A 23,357-nucleotide genomic window follows, 5' to 3' on the forward strand; every position below is an offset into this window, starting at 1 on the left:
CAAGGCTGTTCCTTCCAATGTTAGCCCAAATCCTTTATATTGTGTGTGAAAATTCACAATCTATTTATCTCTCAAAACATGTTTGAAGATTGAGACATGAGCATATGTATATCCTAATCCATTGTACTTTTTACAAACACATTTAGCTATTTGAGATGGTCGCATATGTCGTGTTTTTGCAACCATTCTCACTACTCCTAGTTCTCTTGCTAGGATGTCTCTAGCCGCATAACTCCTACTAATTAAGAACTCTAGTTAGAGTTCTTTCTATGTTCCTCTTCTTAGGACGCACATCTCTCACTTCTATCAAGATAACCGGATCTCTCGTTATATATATCGTGCTAGGAGCTTCTGCCCCTGTGTATAGTAATTCCAATCCTGGAACCCAAGGATCCCATTTGTCTAATCACTAAAAATTGTTGTTGACTCATTAAATCAGCAATTCTCAATTTTTTTGGACTCAATCTTCTTATCTCTGGTATAGTATCTGACACATTAGGTTTGATTGTATTAAGAGTGATATGATATTGATGGAGTGGACCTCCAAAATATGTATATCTCTCAAGTTCTCTTTGGCCTACCGTTGAGTATCTTCATCCGTACTTATCAAGCATGATTATATAAGTGTCTCTCCCTTTAGTGTATGTAAAAACATACAACCTTTTGTGCTTTAATAATTCTCCTAGTAGGGTTCATCGTATTTGTAATAGTGCATTTATTCACCATTATCGTATTTATACAGCCCTAAGTTAGTGTTGACTCGTTTCATGTCGTTCACCCATCTAAATTGAGCATTTAGTTTGTCCAACTTAGGCAGCTCATCTTTCGGCTCTACATCAACTTTCTCCTTTGCGCTTGCCATCCCCCATTTGTCCACAAAATAGGGGTTGCGCACAATTAAAATATACAGTGTTCTCTCCTCATCAAAGTATCGATAATTGATATAGTCAATAGGCACTAGGTCCTTAAACTCACTAAGACTTTTCTCTAATTTCGCACAGTAGCGATCCATACCATCTTTGTAGATCTTTGTACTCTGGTTGTTTTTGGATTGATACTCTAAGTGCAATAATTTCATTTTGGATGTCCTGCTTTCATGTTTTGTCCCTCCTTAAAACTCACCTTCTTGAATCCCTTAGCCATGACAATGTAAGATCTCTCTAATGATGTCTCAAGCAGACTTTCCTCAATGATCAGTTTTAACGGAGCCAATGGTCCCTGATTCACACTCTCTTTAGTAAAGATAATGCTCACTTGGTCTCCTATGACTTGGTTTCTAATCAGGTAAAATGTACCCAATCAAGAAATAATCACTCTTGTAAAACCCTAACCTCTCACCTCTTTCATTACTTCAAAAATTTCCAACTTGGAATCACTTCAAGCTGCAATGCTCTAATCTTCACAATTTGCACAATAAACACTTGATTGCTATGAGCTCACAAAAACCACTTTGTAAGTCAAAAATCCTTGAATTGATTAAACAATCATGCTTTTTGCTCAAAACCTATCTTGGCTAGAGCCTAGTAGAATCCTCTAATGATGTCCCAATTCAATCTTGAGGAGACCTCTATACTCCTTATGTTTATATCTATGTGTTGTATCATTTGGGTTCATTCTTCCACAATATAATTTTCACCAAATATTGGTCAGCTTAGTCTTTCTCATTGAGATTGGCCTATCTCTTGGTTTTGGAAATTGATTTCTACTCTTTTAACACTCAAATGATGAAACCTATTTACAACCCATCAAAATAGTCAAAATCTGCGAAAAAAATCTCGATTTTTTTCTTGGGGGCATGGATCCCGATCCATGTACCTCAGTGGCCAAAGGTTATGAATTTTTTTCCAAAGATTGTTCTCGGTACCCTGATACCAAATATATGTTTTTTATGTGATTTGCACTGGTTTAGGTCAATTGAAAATCAAACCCTAGGTTTGATTTTGCGGTTCTTCACTTAGGGGAGCAGAGTGCAGTTCCATTAGAAATGGTGAAGCTTCGATGGTAAAAGGGTGGGCAAAAGTCTAAAAAAAGGGTGGACCACCACAGAATCTCCATCCATCGGATGATCCTTTTGTGGTGCATGTGTGCACCCTTTGAGTGAGAGAGAGAGAGAGAGAGAGAGAGAGAGAGAGAGAGAGAGAGAGAGACCCTTGGGATAAAATAAACCAAGGTGCAGCCAAGACTTTCTCGTTGGTGAGACTAGAATATAAACACCTAGCCTCGTAGCATCATATCTAAGATAGTCAAGAGTCATGCATGTTAAGTTTGACCTAGTTTTGTAGTTGTAGCCACGTCGTTGCAATCAACAAGATTACCTCTATGCACTAAGGCCAAAATATACTTTGTTCAACACAAAGCAATAGCTCTCCCACAAATGCTTAAGCTAAATCCCCAAACAGTGATGCAAATGACTCAAATCTTGACATCTCAAAAAGTAAATTCAAATATAGGGTAAAGAGGCCAATAACGTTACAGCCCCAGCACTACAATGGATGATACCCCAGTATTTTGGGCGTTTTGGCACTAGTAGTGGCACGAAAGACCAAAGGTTGAATGGCTAGCTCATTTGGGATGCCTCCATTCAATTGGCTATTGCATGAGCCCCCTTGGCCGCATATTAATGTTCTACTTTTGGCCTGGTCACTCTTCTCTTTGACCCCAAATTTTGATACAGAGGAATTCAACCATGGTGCCATAACTTTCGGCTCCGAAGCCCGACCTACACTAAAATATTTTAGTGTAGGCAATGAATCCTATGACCTACTATGCACTCAAAATTGAAGTAGGAGGAAGAAGATCAAAGCTCTCCAAGTTACGCGTTCCCCTACTAGCCCCTTTATCCTACCTCAAATAAAGCATTAGGTGCCTCATTTGGACCCATAACAACTTGCCCGCCATCCACATAAAAAACAATCATCACAAATAGATCACTCTCCCAGTCGCTACTTGCTAGTTGTCCAATGTTTCTCTAAAAAGTCTAGCATAGATAATTAACGTTGATACAACAATCGATATTTAATGATTGTGATATTGGCGACAATATTGTCACAAATACAAACACCTTTTTTGCAAGAAGCTCTTTAACTTGTGCTCATAATCCCACATACACAGTTGAAAGCACCGAGGGGCCCCATGACAAAGAAGGCCCATTCAATTGAAATGCATCTCTTGGACAGGATGGTGTATCCTTGAAATCGATGCAAAGATGCAATACGTTTGAGACTACAAAAAATTTGATGCAGTTCTTATAGACCAGGTTGTGGCCAAGCATAATCCATTGGTAGGTTTGGAAAACAACATGAGGGTGTTGTATTAGCTTGGTGCCACATGCATTCTTTATCTATATTGTATATTGGTTTAGTCGGCCCGTATGCCAAGTGTGTTCTTGACTCTTTATAATGTGGCCCTACTACAAGTTTGTTCTAAGGTAGTAGGATACATGTTGATACCGGCAATGAGAGATTACTTACATTGGTTGATACTAGTATGTAACCCGTGTATTGCTTAGGCCATAAAAAGCACGTTCTTTATTCTTGTAACATGATCCTCCCTTTAAAGTTCAAAAAGTTATTGTGTTTCCACTATGTATCAGCAATTATAGAATATACACTCCATTAAGATATTTAAAAAAATTCTTATACACATTGAGTCTCTCCTTCGAGCCAACAATAGTAAGACGTGTTATAAATCATTGGATGCTTTTTGAACATGCATTATAGGGACACCATTGATAAAGAGTATCCCTCCATTCCCCCTTCCCTCACTCTCCATCATCTCTCTCTCTCTCTCCCCCCCCCCCAAACCAAACCCAAAAACCAAAAAGAACAAATCCATTAATCAAAATTGATATCTTTAACTTTGACATTGGCTTTAACATTGGGAATCCAAATGGCCTTGAGATCTCTAGTGCTCCGTTCTAATTCCGTACATCTCATCCTTGGTCTTGTACGCAAGATCTAGGTAGCTAGCAGTGGAAAATATCACATAACCTACATTAGCAAGGTCAACTTGGTAAGTTAGCATGGTCAAGAGAGGTCAAGGTCTATAACTACCTTCAATTAAGAGTGGATTTTCTATGAAATCTAATATCTATATTAAAAAGACAGACATGCTCATCCACGTGGCTGCAAATGCTTGCAGCCACGGGATCTAAGCCCTTGCTAGCTTAACTTTAAGATGGCCACGCAAGTTCAATACCCATCATGTCTGCCTTCTCTTCCATCATGGCTTCCAGTGCAGCTCTCATCCACCCTCGAACCGTGGGCGCCCGCAGCTCTGATGCCTCGAACAAAAGGCTCACCCACAATGGGCTTCCCCTTGAATGGCGGGCAAGCTCCCTTGCTGCACCACCCTCGAAGAGAGCACCTCATACCCTCATCATTCATGCCTCCAATAGCAGGCGCTTCCCCTTGAAGGGCGGGCTGGCTGCTTTGTGCACCACCTTAAATAAACGGTAGTCCAAGTCGGTTGGAGGCTCTGCTTTTGGGTGTGGCAATGGCAACCCACGCGCAAATGAAGACGACCCTACATCATGCGTGCCATAGGAGCAAAAGCTTAGATTGAGGTGTTTCTGCAGAAAAGGATCTTCGACACTAAGGGTCTGCTGCTCAGCTATGGCGAGCTTTGCTCAAAAAGTGGGTAATTGGCTTACTAGCTACTGCTCGCTTTGCTTGCTTCAGATCACGATGCTCATACATTGCTTCAAAGGAATGAAAGTGGGCGATTGCTTGCTGAACCTCCTTCATTGTGACTTGCAGGCTGGCTATGGCATAGCTTGCTTTTGGGCGATGGTTAAGTTGAGCTCTTCAGCGGGCTAGACTTCTTGCCCTCACACAACCTTGAGCTTTGCCTGTACATGCTATGTGAGCACGGTACATATAGACTTCTATATATGGCTTGCAGCCTCCAGGGCACAAGATCACTATACTTTCTGGACTTCTCTATATGGCTTGCCAGCCTTCAAGGCACAGGTGGCTATCGTACTCTCTCTCTCTCTCTCTCTCTCTCTCACACACACACACACACACACACACACACACACAAAGCTCGCCCTCCAAGACAATACATGGGTGTGCAGGTGCAAGCTTCTTCCACATGGGTTGCCTTCGCTCTCTCATCTCGCTAGCCATGGATCTCCAACAGCTATGGCATTTTTTGGCATCACACCCCCCATCTGCAGCTCGCAGTCCATTGAGTAAAAACTAAGACCTCGCTCGCCATCCACCACCGCCATTGTATGCTCTTGTATCGCATCCGAGCCGGAGCCCGCAATTATCGGCCAATAAAAAACTGAGACCTCGCTCGCCATTCTCCACCACCATTGCATGCTCTGGCATCACACCCCTCAAGCCCACAGCTGGATGATAAAAAATTGAGATGTATTTGCACCCAACAGCTCATTAAGATGCAGCTTGCAAACAGCTTTTGCAATATTTGTGGGGCCGCTCTAATTACTTCACAGGTGAGATTTGAGAGAGAGAGAGAGAGAGAGAGAGAGAGAGACTATCACCTCCACCTTTGACCTTACCTTGCAGGTGATAGTATCTATCTCTCTCTCTCTCTCTCTCTCTCTCTCTCTCTCTCTCTAGATCATCCAGCAACTCTTCAACTTCTTCTTCTCCTCCTCTCTCTCTCTCTCTCTCTCTCTCTCATATGTGTGTCCGCTTGGTAGATGATTCCAAAGCTCTGTAAAATCCTCCTACTTTCCCTCCTCCTCCTCTCTCTCTCTCTCTCTCTCCCCCCGCCCCTCTCCGTGTGCATGTTTTTTCTTTGGAAGGAGACAAAGGCCCAAGCCTTTTGCTATTTCATCAACAACGAATTTATGTGTGTCAATATCTTTACATATCAATTTTGGAAGGGTTTCCTCCTATGCATCACAATGGATATGGTAACTATTGAGATGAAAAAGATACACAAGCTAAAGATTGGATAAGATAAAGTACATGCCCAGCTTGATGGGTGGACTTGAACTATTCTATTAATGTTAGAATCATCACTCTCTCTCTCTCTCACTCACTCAGTTTTAACCATTGCTATGTTTTTGCAGGTTATATTTAAGAAAACTAGAGCTTTTCACACCTTGGTGTTCCTGATCTGTCTGTGGTCATTGCAATGTCTGTGGTCATTGTAATCTAAGAATCGAGAAAAATAGGGGATGTTGAATATGATGCATGCATGCTACTTGGATTATGCAGCCATCACTCTCCTTCCTTGGTCTGTTGATTATGCTCTCTCGCAGGCTCCCACGAGCCCAATGAGCGATGCAACCCTGGCTACTGCACGAGAGAGAGAGAGAGAGAGAGAGAGAGAGAGAGAGAGAGAGAGAGACCGCCGGAGGCGGCCGGCCATACTAGTTGAAATTAAAATTTGGAAAGCAATAAAACACAACAATCATACTACTATCGTTTGCTTGCTTGCATTGCCTTCTTGTGAGCAATATGCAATTTTCACCCAATTTACAGCAAAGAGATATTGGGAAGTTCACTCTTGTATTCTAGTCCTTGAGTTCAAGCATCTTCATGTAAAGAATTGAGGTTGTGATCATGCTTGATGTGTCTCTCTCTCTCTCTCTCTCTCTCTCTCTCCCAAATCCATCATAGGATAGATCTTTGACTTCTCTTGGGATTGAGGAGAATAAGCATGTTGGATCTGTGTTTGTGTGCTTGAAGGTTGAATTGCAATATTTGTTACCACTTGGATGTGAATCTCTCTCTCTCTCTCTCTCTCTCTCTCTCTCTCTCTCTCTCTCTCTCTCTCCATGTGTGTGCGTGTGCGTGTGTGTGTGTGTGTGTACACGTGTGCTTGAAGGTTAAATTGCAATATTTGTTACCCCTTTAGGATATTTGTGATGGACTAATATATAGTCTCTCTTTGATGTATCTTGGGATTGAAGTTGTAATCTCTCTCTCTCTCTCTCTCTCTCTCTCTCTCTCTCACACACACACACACACACACACACACACACATGCGTGCGCGCACACACACACATATTTTCAATAACTCCCTATGTACCTTTTCTTTGGCCCCTTCCATTTGAAATGGCCACCCTCATATCTAGAGTCCTCAAGTATCGAGACTTATTGATTAGCTCAACATAGAGCATATAACATATATCATATAGATTTGTAGGTCGTGTTTACTATTGAGAATGATAGTACACTCTCTCTCTCTCTCTCTCTCTCTCTCTCTCTCTCTCTCTCTCTCTCTCTCTCTCTCTCCGGGGGGACCAGTGTGCAATGGAGTTTTGAAAATATTCGGTAATCTCTTCCCACTCAAGTGCTTCCATGCATTGCTCTAGTATACTTACACACCGGCTCACCCATTGTGCCACCTAATCTTAGGCTGGCCCATCAAGGGGCTAGCGGTTTGTCATGCACCTCTATCTCTTTTCATTGGAAACCTTGATAGAAGTGCTTCGCCTCGTCAATCATACCCTTTGTCATGATGGCACATGTGTGGTGTTGCTTGGTGATCAAGACCATGAATTGAGCACACTCGACCTTTGCATGTACATTAGGGGTGAGTATCCCAACACCACCTTGCTCCATTGACGTAGTGACAAACTCCCATTTGGCCCATTGCAGGGCAACAAGTCTTTGGTGCTATATTTCCACAAGAATCTTTTCACTAGTTTCAAGAATTCTTTCCGGTTGCATTTGGCTATCTTTAGGAGTTGGCCAATAAAGGCAATGTATGAAAGAATAAATGAATTTATCATTTGTACTCTGATCGAGAAGGAGAGCAGCACATACTCCTACCTTAGCATTATATTGATGGAACCTATTCGTGTGAATTATTGAAATATTTTCTTAAATTTTGTCAAAAGGTCCTTCATTTCATAGGTTTCCTTGACTTCCTTTTCATTTTGTTCATAAAATATAAAAAATATACTATGAAAACAAGTGACAAAATCACTAGGCCTGCAATAGAATAAAGTAATCAAGCAATGTGTATTTGTGAAAATACTCATTTACAATTCAACTATACATGTCGTGCATCAACATGTACAATTGTACATGTTGTGCATCAACACATATTTACTCAAAAAAACCTTAAGTAGTCAGATTAAATAGCAAACTAAATATGGCTTAATATGTCTATAACACAAAAGTATTGTAGAGCCTATAGGTGAGGGCTTGTGAGTTCTTAACTAGGGAGTGAAACACAAGGACATAACAAATATCAATCTAAAAGGAAGAAACATGAAATTAAACAAGATTTTATGTGAGATGTATATCAATGCAACATAATGTTTGTGTCTAGGATGGTAGCTTTGTTTGCTTTCACTACCGTCATCCCAAAATTAGATATACAGGAATGGAATAAAATTTGAATAGCATGAGCATATGATAAGGTGAGCATATGATAAGGTGAGGTAGAAGTTCTATTCTACTCGAGAAGAGTTGGTCAGGTCAAGGCCTATAGAACATAATCGAGCAATACAATAGCAACCTTGGAAAACCACCTGAATTGTAGACTTTGTGAACAAGTAACACCCTTACAACACAAATGGAGTAAATTTGAATCCCTACTATCTATCACCACATGTACTTATCCTCAGTGCCAAATAAAGTCATCACAACATGATGGCATAGTTGTAGCGAGCCCAATTAAAAGCAAGTTAGCCATAAGGCAAAATTTATATTGGAATCTAAACCATCAACTACCATAATGTGCACCCCAAAGGTGGTGATCATATGTGGACAAGGCTACCAATAGCTACTATAATGTGCGTCGCAAAGGCGGTGATCAAATACAACAATTCGTGGAGAAGGCCACCCAATTAGTGAAGTTCTTGGACACAAGCAAGGTTTGACTTAAGAGGCAAGCTTAGGGCCCAAGAACTATTCCGTCCACCACATGCATCTGGTGGGCTAAGAACTATGGTTATGCTTGTGGCCATGAGCATGGAGGACATCATATCCACAATCAGCATTCGTGTGATACTCTTGACCATGGGAGCAAACTTTACGTAGTCATGGCTTATTACGTGCAAATTGAAGCTCTTGAGATTGATAGGAAATTATAAAGTTCCATTGAGCTAGTTGAACCTTAGGTCCAAGACCACCATGTGTTTGTGAGATTGGTTATTGCCTTGCTTGCTAAGTTGTTGGAATAAAAATTGAAGCCGATTGAGGGTAGCTAGCTCGACTCATATGGGATGCTGTCTGAAAGCTCATTCTTCATAAAGTGCAAGATTCTGTAATGCAGTTGAGCAGTTGATGCCCAAGCTTTAGGCTACATGTCACAAAGTGATGACGTGGCGGACAGCAGAAACCCTAAAATTCTTGCAAACCCTAATTTCTGCCAGAAACCCTAATTTCCGAAAATCGCGGAGGCGGAATATTAAAAAAAAAAAAGGGAAATTTTGAGCGACGCAAATCTCAGCTATTCGCTTTGATTTGGGAGAAAGAAAGAGAAAAAGAGAACTTGCTTTTTACTGACTCTCATTGAGAGAGAGAGAGAATCTGCTTTTGCTTTCAAGCTTTTGGGGCTCTGCTTTTGGGCATCCCTTGTAACCTTTAAATTAGTGGTGAGGGCCTCACTTCTCAGAGCATCTGGACGCAGAGTCTGAGAGTGAAACCCTAGCCACTCTCTTGTACTTTGATGATTGATTAATACAAAAATAAATACCGAAAGGGGCGCCAGTCTTTGGGGCCAATATCTCTAGGCATGGAACTCCGCCGGGCCAGTGCAAATCTATTGTGATCTGTGAATTGTTTTGAAGTGGTTATTTGGTGCTGTCGTGATCGATTCTTGACTTGGAGTGTCCAAGTCTGTTACAGTGGTATCACAGCACGGCCAATTTCTCTTCTACGGGAAATCCGATCCCCGAATTTTTTTTTCCGCGGCACCTATGGCTTCAGGCAATGATCAGTCGACTCCCTCTGCATCTGGAGATGCGGGCTGGGATTACAACGAAGATTCAGACAGAGAGTATGGCCCGCCTCGGCCTACTCACGCAGAGCAAAGAGAGATGGAGCATCGTCAATTGATTGGCGATGCAACGAAGATGATGCTCAATTTTGCCAAGGACCCGAAGATGGCAAAATATATGAACCAGACCTCTTTGGAAGAGGTACAGATGGAGTGGCAGAGAACCACAACACCACTCCCGAAACCCGCTCTCAAGAAACCTTCTACCTCCAAGAAAATATACGGAGAAGGAACTAGAGAACGTGGTTGATGCACGGATTGCTCAGCTTTTCGACGTGCAAAAGAAGGACAAAAGCCACGGCAAAAAGCAGAAGAAAGGCACTGACTTCCCGGGATGTTTGGGTCGTCGGTCCACATTTGACAAGGCAAAGAAACAGAAGAAGCGTGTTCGATTTGAAGGAGTACCCAGTTCTCCTTCTTCTTCTTCTGAAAGTTCTTCTAGCTCCTCGGATTCGAGCGAAGAAGACAGAAAAGGTAAAAAGCGAAGCAAGAAACAAAGCTTCGGAAAGGGCAAGAAAAAGGCAAAGAAGGCTACATCTCGCCCAGAGACTGACAGGTCTACTGAGGACTCGTCTACAGACAGCTCAGATTCCGATGGCGGAAAGTTTTATGCGAACAAGAAGAATTTTTACAAAGCCAACCAGTATGGTTTTCTCGAAGATGAAAGCAAGAAAGTCCGAGAGTTTAAGGAAGGTGGCCACTCGATCAAGTTTGATACTTTTTCAGGATACTCAGATGCTTCGAAGGCTTTGTCTTTTATACAGCAGTTTGACATCGCTTTCGCGGTAGGACGCTATTCAGAGCACTCCAAGATTCGGAGAGCTGCCTCTTACTTTAAGGGGAATGCTCGTACTTGGTGGTCCACGCTTCTTTTAAACAAGACTGCGCCAGTTAAATGGCTGAAATTTAAGAGGCTTTTTATTTCTTCTTGGTTGACTCAAGAGTTTGAGCGAGATATACAAGCTGCTTGGAACCATCTCCGGATGACCAAGAAAGATACAATCAATGCTTATTGTGAAAGATTCTGGAGCTCTTTTCTACCCGCCTCTTCATTCAAGAAGATCTCGTTCAGAGAACAGATTGAGCGGTTTACCTTGGGTCTACCTACAGAGATCCGAGATCACTACTTGGAACAGAAGTCAGCTTCTATTCAGGAGTTGATGAGTCATGCGAAGCGGGGCTTTGCCATTCACTCTGGCAGTCTGACCTACCCCACAGATGAGGCCATGACACAACGAGCCGAACAGACTTTTGGGAATGAAAGTAGAAAGAAAAAGAGCAACCCAGAGAAAAAGGATGCACGACCCAAGCTTACTCCTGAGAAGAGAGCTCGCTTCATTAGAGAGGGGAAGTGATTTGGATGCGGGGAACATGGACATATCTCCGCGAAGTGCCCTAAAAAGGCACAGAAAGAACAAAATGATAAGAACAACGATGGGCCTGAGAGTTCGAGAGCAGTTGAGGAATGTGGCAGAAAAGGCAGATAGAAAAGCAGAACTGGTACCACATGGCGTGGGACCTGCACCAAATCTAATGAATGAAAGTAAAAAATTTACCGCTTTTGGGGCAAAGTGAAGGATCAGGAGGCTCTTTTGAAGGAGCCAAGGCCAACTTCTTTTCACTTGGAATTGGCGGCTCGATTTGGAATTACGCCCAACAGACTAACGCCATAGGCGGAGGTAGTTAGACTGGCACCCGGATGGGATGTTGCCATTACACCGAGCATTGGCAAAATTCATTTGCAATGACAGGGGTGTTCAGGGCACGCGAGTGACGTTCTACTCAGGATCCCTTGGTACCACAAGAACTATGTCGTGGTTGACTACCGGGCCGAGAAAGCGACTTTGATAAATGAAGGGCTTAGAGATTGTACTTGATGAACTTCAGTTTTCTTACTCACTCTTTTGGGAGAACTGAACGATGGATAAAGGTTGAATATGTTTTGACCTGAAGAAAAGAACGCCAAGATTTTTTCTCCACGCTCATGCCGATTGCTTTTGAGAGGGCCTGAAGATCATACCATTGATCTGATATCTGGAAGCACGCCACCGAATCGGCCACCTTATTGTGTGACCCAAGTACAGAATGAAAAGATTATGAACCCAGTGAAAGACCTCTTGGAAAAGGGTCTTGTCCAGCCTAGTACTTCACCGTATTGCTCTCCAGTGTTGTTGGTTTTTGAAGAAAGACGGATCTTGGAGAATGTGCATCGATTATAGCACTCTCAACGAAATCACCATCAAGAACAGATTTCCGATTCCTAGGATCGATGATATACTCGACAAGTTACAGGGATCCTCGTGCTTTAGTAGGATTGACTTGAAGAGTGGATATCATCAGATCAGGATAGCGCCAAGAGATGTCTACAAGACAGCTTTTCGAACGACTTTTGGGTTATTTGAGTTTTTGGTGATGCCTTTGGCTTAACCAATGCTCCTACGACATTTAACCGGATGATGGACAAGATTTTTTGAGAGTACAGGCTATTTGTTGGCACTTTCTTTGACGACATCATTGTTTTCTCCAAGAATGAGGCAGAACACAGAGATCATCTGCTTCAAGTCTTTCATGCATTACGAGATCACACGTTAGTGATTAATGCAAAGAAAAGTGAATTTTTCCTACCAGAGATACACTTTTTGGGACACATTGTGTCAGCAGCAGGAGTGCAAATGGACGCGGCCAAGATAGAGACTATCCGTGATTGGCCCGATTTGAGGAATGTCCATGAAGTTAGAAGCTTCTTGGGATTGTGTTCGTACTACAGGCGGTTCATACGAAAGTTTGCAGAGGTTGCTTCCCCTTTGCATACCTTGACACAGAAAGGAGTACCTTTTTCGTGGGGACCCACAGAGGTGACTACCTTTCAGACATTGAAAGAGAAATTGACTACGGGACCTATTTTGACTTTGCTGGACTTGCAAAAGTCATTTGAAGTATATTGTGATACTTGTGGTTGTAGTCTGGGTGCAGTCTTGATGCAAGAAGGCCATGTCATAGCTTACGAGAGCCGTTTGTTCTCTAGGCCGAAGATGACAGCACAGATTTATGAGAAAGAGCTTTTGGCGGTTATCCATGCTCTTACTCAGTGGCGGCATTACCTACTCGGAGCGGATTTTACTGTCTTTACAGACCATCAGAGTTTGCGCTACTTCTTGTCACAGAAGCAGCTTTCGGAAAAGCAGATGCGGTGGGCGAACATCTTGTCACAGTTCCACTTCCAGATTGTCCATGTGCAGGGACAGAAGAATGTGGTGGCAGATGCTTTGTCTCAGAAACCGTTGGTTCTAGCTATTTCCGTGATACATCATAGGAGCTTCGAGGATATGGTCGATCAGTATGCCACAGATACAGATTTTGCAGATATTTTCACACGGATACGGGATGGGGAGACAGTAGCGGGATACTCCCTTCGGGAAGGCTACTTGATGAAAAAGACTATGTTGTGCGTTACACAGCCGTTGAGGGATAAGGTTATGACTGAATGCCACTGTCCACCTTTACGGGTCACCACGGCATTGCTACCACCATGAAGGGGGTAGAGAGATACTTCTTTGGGCCGAGACTCAAAAAGGATGTCGAAGAGTTTGTGCGCAGTTGCTTGGTATGCCAGAAGGTCAAGTTTGACAGGCATTAGGCACAGGGATTGTTACAGCCTTTACCCGTATCCACCCAACCCTGGGAAAGTATTGCAATGGATTTCATTTTTTATCTCCCGAGAACACAGAAAGATCACGATGATTTCTCGATTACATGGCACGTCTAAGACGATTGTCTCCGACAGAGACCCCCGATTTATGAGTTTGTTTTGGAAGGCAATTTGGGAGAACATTGACACGCAGTTGCAGTACTCGTCATCGTTCCACTTGTAGACTGAGGGGCAATTTGAGATTGCCAATTCAGTGATTTTAGATTTATTGAAGTCTTCTATCTCGGATCAGAAGACTCAATGGGAAAAGAACTTACCTTTGGTGGAATTTGCCTACAATAACACGATACACTCTTCGACGGGGAAGACGCCATGTGAGATTGTTGAAAGTGCTGCGAAGGTTCCATCCTTCCTGAGCACGAAAGATTAGATACTGGAAGCGGATGAATATTCGCGAGATTTGGATACGGCTTTTGCCAAGGTTCGCGAGACTTTACAGAGTCTCAAGGACGACAGAAGAAGGCAGCGGATCGCCATCATCGCGACTTGAAATTGAAGGAGGATGATGGGGTGCTCTTACTTTTGAGAAGGCACGCCTGCGAAATAAAAAGGGAAAGGAGAGGCTTTTTCCAAAGCTTAGTATGTGATACTACGGACCTTTCCAGATCACTGACAAGATAAATGATGTCTCCTTCCGATTGGAACTGCCAAATACTTGGAGGATTCATAATGCATTGCATGTGAGTCTCTTGAACCCTGTTAAGGGTGATGTGCCTGATGATGGGGAGCCTGATGAGCAACCCGCAGTGGAAGAAAACGAGGAGATCCTTGTTCCTGAACAGATTTTGGCACATAATGATACGAAGAAAGGTAAAGTCCGAAGGCGGGTTCTTGGTTAAGTTCAAGAACTTTCTTGCATTTTATGTGCAGTGGATGGAGGAGGAGGACCTAGCAGATACTCCTTGGATTGTGAAACTTTACCTCGATGTTTTGGTTTAGCATAGTCTACTCCAAACGGAACCCAGAATTCAGCTTGGCCGGAGATCTGGTGCAGTGGGATGCACAAGAGGGGAGTTACTCCGCTCCTTTGTCAACAAATGCCTCGATTTTGATACTAAAGTCACTGATGTCTCTTTGAGCTTCAGGGATACTGAGAGATGACAATATTCTGTTGGATGACTTTATGAAATGGAATTCTTGATTATGATAGTGATTTGTTCTTGACTTCTTGTGAGTGCCGGAACTGATAGCCGAAATGACTGCAGCATTTTGGTCTGATTGATCTCGAATAGACATGGTTGCAATAGGGGTTAGACAATCGGACATCGTTGAGGTCCCGATTGGACCTAGATGTGATTGCTAGCTACATTGCCGATAAATCATGGTCTAAGATCCGAATGAATGTTGAATGTCATGTGATGTCCTGTGATGTCTGGTGATGTCCTGTGATGTCGTGTGATGTGACGGTCGATTTCGTACATGTGCTAGATGTGTGTTCCTAGTACGTAGGTACTAACAGTCAGTGTCTGCTAAGACGGTTTATGGCTTTTGTCGGTTTTGCAGGCGTAATCGCGGTCGATTACAATGATTTCAAGAGGGGGGTATGTCACAAAGTGATGACGTGGCGGACAGCAAAAACCCTAAAATTCCTGCAAACCCTAATTTCTACCAGAAACCCTAATTTCCAAAAATCGCGGAGGCGGAATATTTAAAAAAAAAAAGGGAAATTTTGAGCGACGCAAATCTCAGCTTTTCGCTTTGATTTGGGAGAAAGAAAGAGAAAAAGAGAACTTGCTTTTTACTGACTCTCATTGAGAGAGAGAGAGAATCTGCTTTTGCTTTCAAGCTTTTGGGGCTCTGCTTTTGGGCATCCCTTGTAACCTTTAAATTAGTGGTGAGGCCCTCACTTCTCAGAGCATCTGGACGCAGAGTCTGAAAGTGAAACCCTAGCCACTCTCTTGTACTTTGATGATTGATTAATACAAAAAGAAATACCGAAAGGGGCGCCAGTCTTTGGGGCCAATATCTCTAGGCACGGAACTCCGCCGGGCCAGTGCAAATCTATTGTGATCTGTGAATTGTTTTGAAGTGGTTATTTGGTGCTGTCGTGATCGATTCTTGACTTGGAGTGTCCAAGTCTGTTACACTACAAGGTTTGTTAGATTATTTTACCTGAAGAACCACAATTATCAACCCGGTCAAGCTGCCAAGTTTAGGCAAAATGTGTTCTAAGAACTGGTGGTCACCCGGGTTTAAGATGAGATGTGAAATGTTGCTATTCGCAAAGGCCATGGAAATTTTGATCTTAGAGATAGCTTCAGTGGTGGGAGAGATTCCAGCTCCGCCGTAATGCTATCACTCAGGCCACTCATTTGCAATTCAAAGAAAGTTATGTTAAAGTTGAGTAGTTTGCAAGGCTCCCAGGAATAGCCCATCAAGTTAGGGGCATTCGCCAAATCCAGAAGTTGTAGCATGCACATAAAGCTCTCAACACCACTAGAATTTTGTACAACAATAGCTGAATATATGCCAAGTGAAGTTGCACCGCTTCTTCAGAGCAACACTTGGGCAAGTTTTGCTGCTCAAGGTTGTGTTCCCCAACATCAACTCTACCTGTAGATGGATAGCCCACTTTGGTACCTAATTGGAATGCCTCCTCCAAGGTAGGGGGCGCCAGACATTGGAGGTATCTACAGTACTTTGTGAGGCTTGCATCATGGAAGCTTCCATATAAGCTGTAATATATGGAGAAGAGGTTGAGCACCCACAAAATTTGAGGCCGTCGATCCCAACAACAGCAAGGCAATCTCAGAGGCTCGTACTGGGCAAGGTGAGTGTGCGAGTCATGTGTAAGGTCTCTGACCCCGATCAAAAGAGCACCATTGTACCATGAAATGAACATAATGGAATAAGTTACTATTTTTAGCAGTTTTCCAAATTCTGTCAGTGCCATGATGTTCAGAATGTTTTAAAGCTCCCAAAAATAAATTAAAATAATTTTTGCAAAAAAATTCCAAAACTAGCAAGTTTTGGTCGCCCGACCCGTCTAGTTTTGATCGTCTCAAAAAGCTGCACCCGTACCCCGAATTTGAAAAAATGCAATTTCGAACCCTGGGGGCTGCTAAATATGGCAGGTACTCGGTCCAGTACGTCTTAGCTCGAGCTCCGTATAGCAATTTACGGAGTCAAAATCCGACTCGTATGACCCGTTTTAGCCTAAAACCAATTTTTCATAAAATTGTACGAGGAGGCATCGGGGGCCCGGGACTGTGTGGGAACAGGTTCCAGGCCACTCCAGACCGGCTTTAGCAGCTAGGGGGCGCCCTCTTGCCTCGTGGGAGTCTTTGGGAAGTTTCCAAGCTTGCAACTAAGTGTGAGAACCAGTTAACTAAACCAACTGGACACTTGGTGGGTAGGGGAACTGGACTTGCCAATGCAGAGACTGAGTGCTCCTGCAGTTGCATTTAGCAAGGCTGGTCGATTTTCAGCCTGTAGGAGCCCATTTAAAGGCTTGCACACACACACACACACACACACACATATGCTCACACGCACACAGTGCACACACACACACCTACACACACTCTGGGAAGGTGTTGCCGGAACACACACCTTTTTAAGAAGAAGCAAGGAGGGAGGTGCTGCCGAATTCTCATCTCAAGAAGCTCGATTAGATCAAAAAATCGAGAAGATTATCAACCCTTAATCACGATAACCACAGTTTAATTAATGCTATCTGTAAATTCCTTTCTCTACCATCTAAATTTCTCGTCTATTATGCTTATTCCTAGTCGTAATTCTCTATAATTACTCTCTGAATTCTCCTTAACCATATTCTATTATGTAATCATCATCCCATAGGTGAATTATCAGCCATTCATCACTCTTAATTAATGATTAGTGCACGATTATTAGAATTTTCTCTCTCTAGGTAGCATAGAAATTAATCGGTAAGCTGGTAATTGTGTAGATTGATGAGAATCACTCTTTCTATCATGCATTAATATTGTAGCTGATTTAGATTCATCTCTGTTATGCATTAAGATATAATTAAGGTAAGATTAATCTGTCATTAAGTCTCTAAGGGGTGGTTTTTCTCATACCTATGCATGCGGTGATTTTGCACCCTCTAATTGCTAGGAAAGAGATTAATCGTGCTTAATTCATCTCTCTGGTAATTCCATTAGTGAAATCCTATTATTCTTAATCATGTAAGCCGAGTAATTATCTTTAGATCCGGTTCCCATAGGATTATGTGTCATCCATAATGATTGCTATATGGAAAAATCTGAACCTCTCATGTAGCAGGCATTGTTTGATGTTGCTAATCTATCATTGGCTTGTTATGACCCTTGCGGACATTAGCTCTTTTCTCCAAGTTAATTATTTAAAGTAGTGAGTTTAAAATGGCCCCGGTTAAGAGGACTCGCTTTGGTGGAGCCCACGACCACGAGGCAGGAACGAGCAAGGTGAACGGAAAGGGAAAAGCCCCCATGGAGGAACAAATACCGGCCATCTCACGGGCCATCGACGAAGAAATGGAAGAGGTAGGTCATAATTTCATTCAAGCTGTTTAATTTAACATTGCACACGTTTAGTTAGGAATGAAAATACCCCCAAACATGTTGGAGAAATCCGACGGAAACCTCGGCATTGAATTCATTGTACATTAAGTTCTAAAGTAGGAATGGAATGATTGATGGGTATGCTGGTTGCAATAGGAAAGAATGTCTGCTAGGGAAAATTTAGCTCGACATGTTCATTTTATTTCCAATGTTGAATCAGTCCCGACCTCCCTACTGATCACAGGGGGCAGAGTTCCTCGTTAAGGGCTCTTGAATCCACGACTTGCTTTTTATGCGGTGGATACCCACGACTTGCTTTCTATGCGGTGGGAACCCACGTCTTGCTTTCTATGCGGTGAGAGTTTCCATGACATGCTTTCTATGCGGTGGACATACCTAGTTGTATGGGCAGCTAGGCGACAACGGGAGGAGTGAACTCTCGCTGGAGGGGGGATGTTGTACCTCCAGAACATTGAAACTTTTATGAATAAGTTTGAGTAGAACTTTTACTAGAATTCTGTCTTGGTGCTGTTTGCAATACTGGTTGAAGGGTAGTTTTAACGAACAATGTGATTCGGAATTAAACAAGGAATCTTTATGTTAAACAACCTTTGTGGTAGTAATTAGGTCACACAAGGAAGTGTGAGTATGGGGGTGGAAAGTGGGGGCTTGGCTCAGGTTGCCAATGCCTACGAGATGGGTGGTCCCGATTGATCGGGAACTCTCTGTCCCCATAGTGCTTACTCGATATTAGTAATGCTCATTGCCCCTAGAGTGGGGAATTCTCGAGAGTATGTGCCTCTGAAACATGGGGAAAAAGGCACTCGAGGCTTCTCTCCTCTTGGAAGGTGGGTCTTAGGATCGCTAGATAGCTCAAGTACGCTTCCCTTGCGAGGTGGAGCTAGATCTCCCTGCTAGTAGGCTCGAACTCGACTCACTTTGTGATGAGAGATCGTCCGCTAGTCGAACCCCGAACCATTTTGTTTGCTTCCGCAATAGATCTAGTGGCCACCAGGTTCACCATCAAATCCGTTGGTTGATACGGCGGGGGTGGGGACCTCACATCATGTGGCTGTGTAGCAAACCGCAACTAATGCTCAGCCATGGCCTACATGTGCAAGATGCACATCTGCTGCTTTTGCAGGCATGGCAATGCAGTTTTGCAGCACTTGTGTAGAAGAGACCAGCTCCGAACACAACTGTCGGAGACCTCCGAACACAACTCTACACACGATATTAAACATCAGAGTGCTAATTAGCCGGATGCGAGTATAAATAAACTGCATATGTTAATCCGATAAGATAAATGGGGTAACATAACAAAAAAAACCTTGAAGTGGGTCGCACCCCAAAGGAAGGAACAAAAGCAAAACGCTTCATGGCTCTTAGCTTCACCAAACGCCGGTGCAGATAACGAGAATAGACATGGGAATGCTGATGACAGATCAGGGCATAGAAGAGCGCCCAAAAATGAGAACTTGCTACTCTTAACTCCGCTAGCTTCACCTAGCAGCACAACAGTATGCTACACGAAACCGCTAGCTACATCAAAGCAGCAAAAAAGCTTGAAATATAGACCCGAAGCGGTGATTCAGGGCTGCGCTACGAGAAAGAGGGAAAAAACACTGCCACAAAATAGCAACATGTGAGTAACGTGGAGCAGACAAACCTCAACAAAACAAAATAGTACTTGCATTTCACTCCTGCGAGCCAGTGGGTGAGTGCTAACCTCGAGAATTGCTTCTGCTATTCAACTGGTTCCCTTTCTTCATCAACAGTGTGCACCTTCACCATAGCCTTGCACTTGGCGTTTGTAAGAATGCCTGCAACCCAGACCAGCCGCCGTGGGCGAGTCGCACAAGGAATACACCACTGCGCTCGGTAAGAGATTATGTTCATGTGCCCCAGTTCCTGCGCATACACATAGCCGCCTCGGATGCACACACCCCTCCTTACCAAGGCCCCATAGGTGATGACGATGAAGGCCCCCCACTTCGGTTTACTTCCGTGTTGCACTAGCATGCAACCAACCTGCAACTCCTACCTCGATCAGCTCCATTGCCGAACAATTAACTCCTGCACTCGGAACCTCTCTATCAGTCTGTGCTCAGAGAGGGCGTCCCTTGCTTCCTTGTTCCAGCAACGGCCATGTTCCACTGTGTTCTAGTATCAGCGTCCTCCTTACCCCCTCTTGTTCTCATCACCATTGAGTCCGCCCGGTAGGCTGCAGAGAGAAGAGAGAGAGAGAGAGATCAAAGGGCCATAGACATTATCCCCTGCCCCATTGCGCGCGTACAACCCACTCGACAATGTCTTCTTGCACCATCTCTCTCCCACCCCGCCTCCCCATCCTTGCATGCGTTCAACTGAGAGAGAGAGAGAGAGAGAGAGAGAGAGAGAGAGAGAGAGAGAGAGAGAGAGAGAGAGAGAGAGAGAGAGAGAGAGAGGAGAGGGAGAGGGAGAGAGAGAGAGAGAGAGAGAGAGAGGGAGAGACAATATGCAACCAGTCAGTAGGTCCCGCGGGACTCCCCCCCTTCGTTCCCTAGCTGAACTGACCGATTATAGTGTCTTCTCATGCTTAATGCGCATAAATACTTCTGGCCGACACCGCCCATGGACCTACTGCTCACCATCTCCATGGCTACCATGTCCCCTTTCCCTCCCATCATTGCACAGCCGTGCCATCACTCCTGATTGCACCTTTCATTGGAAACTGAAATTGTCTATTGTATTTTTCATTAGAGGCAGCTCAAAATTTTTAATATTTCAAAACTCAAAACATGTCATCATTAGAGTTACACACTGTTCATTGAAATGAGTACCCACTATTTTAATTCAACCAATCAACATTTTTGGTTTAGCAAAAAATGCTTAAAAATATAACTCAATTAATTTTTTCTATTTTAGTCAGCAAATAGACATTGCATCGCTATAGCCTTTGCCCTTTGGGCCGGCCAAAAATGTTTTTACATCATCGTCATGAGGCCTTACATACGTTGATAAGTTGATGTCCTTCTTAGTTTATAATTTTAGAATGCCAAAGGTGAACGTGAATCCATCACTCAAGTTATACATACGGAGGTCTTAAAGAAGACAATCCTTTCCATTTTGCCTTTCCCCAAGAAAGTGCTAAATACATTGTGAATTTTGTTTCTAAACTACCCAAAGGGCAAGGCCATAGAGACGGGCCTTAAATTTGGAGGCCGTTTTGGGCGTCATTGGCATTTTGGGCATCAAATGAAGGCTAGAATGGTCCACAAAGGCTTCACCGTGAAACTTTCTTACTAGGGGCAAGGTGTCATTAGACTCCCAGGTATAAGGAGTAGGGTGTCTCATATATATATATATATATATATATATATATATAAATGTGTTGTAACTTGTGTATTCTTATTATCTCAACGTTAGATACTTCAAAATACTATGCAATTTTGAATATGAGCTTTCTCATGTTTCAAATGTTTATTATGAATGCATGCATGTGTAGAGGTGTCACTTGTTATATTGTAGTGACATAGTATCATACAATGTTAAGCGTCATTTGAACTGCACAACTCAAAAATCGATTGACGCCCAACTTTTATAGGCAGAGTGTAATTTGAAGCTCAATAAATGTAGACTAGGAGTCGTATATATTTAACCAAAATCTAAGGGAGGGAGTCAACTTTAAGGCCTGCATAGAGATGCCTTTTCTCTTGCTAGCTGATTTTTTTGGCACAAAGAAGGCAATAGGGGAGTGGTGCGAAAAATGTTTTGCACCTCTCACCGTCCAATTGTCACCATCGTATTAACTTTAATTGTTGATATTTCAAGACATTTCAAACAAAATTCACACCATATAATTTTAATAGTTGATTGTTCACATTAAGACTTTCTTAATAAAATATGAAGAATATTTATTTGAATTAGTAAAACGGCGTCGCCTTCGGCGACGACACAACTCCTCTCTCTCTTTCTCTCTCTCTCTCTACCCTTGCGGGTGCAGGCTCATGAGGTCTGATTGCCGTTAGAAGAGGCTGCCTCTCTCTCTCTCTCTACCCTTGTGGACGCAGACTCATGAGGCCTGATTGCCCTCCCCCTCTCTCTCTCTCTCTCTCTCTCTTTGAGATGCTCCCACCCCACACTTCAACTCCATAAAGAGTTTGAGAATGTCCAAAAGCGTTTTCTTACAAACTTTCTCCAAGTTAAGACACAAACACCATATATGCTCCTACTTCTTGAGTCGGGATCTCTTCCAATTGAGGTTATGGGCATGGAAAGGGTTGTGGAGTACATGATAAAGATGCGTCAAAACCCCTCACATCGACTTCCTACAATTGCATGGGAAGCAAGCAAAAAAGTTCAAAAGACGCATAAAAGCAAGATCTTGAGCACGGGATGGATGCAAGACATAAAGAAGTGGTTTGGGAGATGGGATGCATTACACTTGCTACATGATGCTTCAATTGACTCTCAAGTGAATGAAGCTTTTCTACAATGCCAATGTATTACGGCTTGGGAGAAATCCGGTGGGTCACGCTTCATACATTACACCACCTATATTGCCCCCAACTACAAAACCATGTTCTTCGCTGAGAGAGGAAACCGTACTCACACTTACATGCTTGAGCCTATTCCCTTGTCCGCGATACGCACTATCGCAGCAATTCGGCTTAGCTCCCATTTCCTTCGATGCGAGATAGGGCGTTGGGGCAATGGAGAAGAGTCAAATCGATTGTGCACATTATGCTCACTGCAAGTTCGAGAGTCTGAGTACCACACACTACTACAGTGCTCAGCTTTTGATCACATCCGAACTTGCTTCTCTCACATTTTCAGCCATAACTTAGACCTACACACTTTCCTCTCCCAGCCAAAGTGTGGGCTCTCCATTGCGACTCTCATCACTACAATTTTGGAGCATCGAGAGTCACTCATCAGCCGTACACATACTACATCACATGTAACTTTGGTCCCATAGGTCATATTTGACCTCCGAGGACGATAATAAAATCTATCTATCTATCTCTCTCTCTCTCTCTCTCTCTCTCTCTCTCTCTCTCTCTCTCTCTCTCTCATTGAATCCTTGGAGCTCCACTCTGAAACTCTTAGAGCTCGCCGACCTGTAGCTACCTTGGTAAGTTGGTATGTTGAATCCTTGGAGCTCCACTCTGAAACTCTCTCTCTCTCTCTCTCTCTCTCTCTCTCTCTCTCTCTCTCTCCCTCTC

General features: G+C 43.2%; 1 protein-coding gene and 1 long non-coding RNA gene across 6 annotated transcripts in view; one reads left to right on the plus strand and one right to left on the minus strand.

Annotated features, from left to right (window-relative positions):
* The window catches only part of LOC147430223 (kinase-interacting protein 1-like), a 64,689-nt gene that overhangs the window by 14,050 nt on the left and 27,282 nt on the right, over positions 1-23,357 (minus strand). The window lies entirely within an intron of this gene.
* Positions 4,498-5,432, plus strand: LOC147430224 (uncharacterized). The gene is made up of 2 exons (XR_015185851.1): positions 4,498-4,634; positions 4,758-5,432. It is a non-coding gene; the product is annotated as an uncharacterized LOC147430224 (long non-coding RNA).

This window comes from Adiantum capillus-veneris, chromosome 22 (genome assembly GCF_014529385.1).
Source record: "Adiantum capillus-veneris isolate H3 chromosome 22, ASM1452938v2, whole genome shotgun sequence".
In the NCBI taxonomy this organism is placed as follows: Eukaryota; Viridiplantae; Streptophyta; class Polypodiopsida; order Polypodiales; family Pteridaceae; genus Adiantum; species Adiantum capillus-veneris.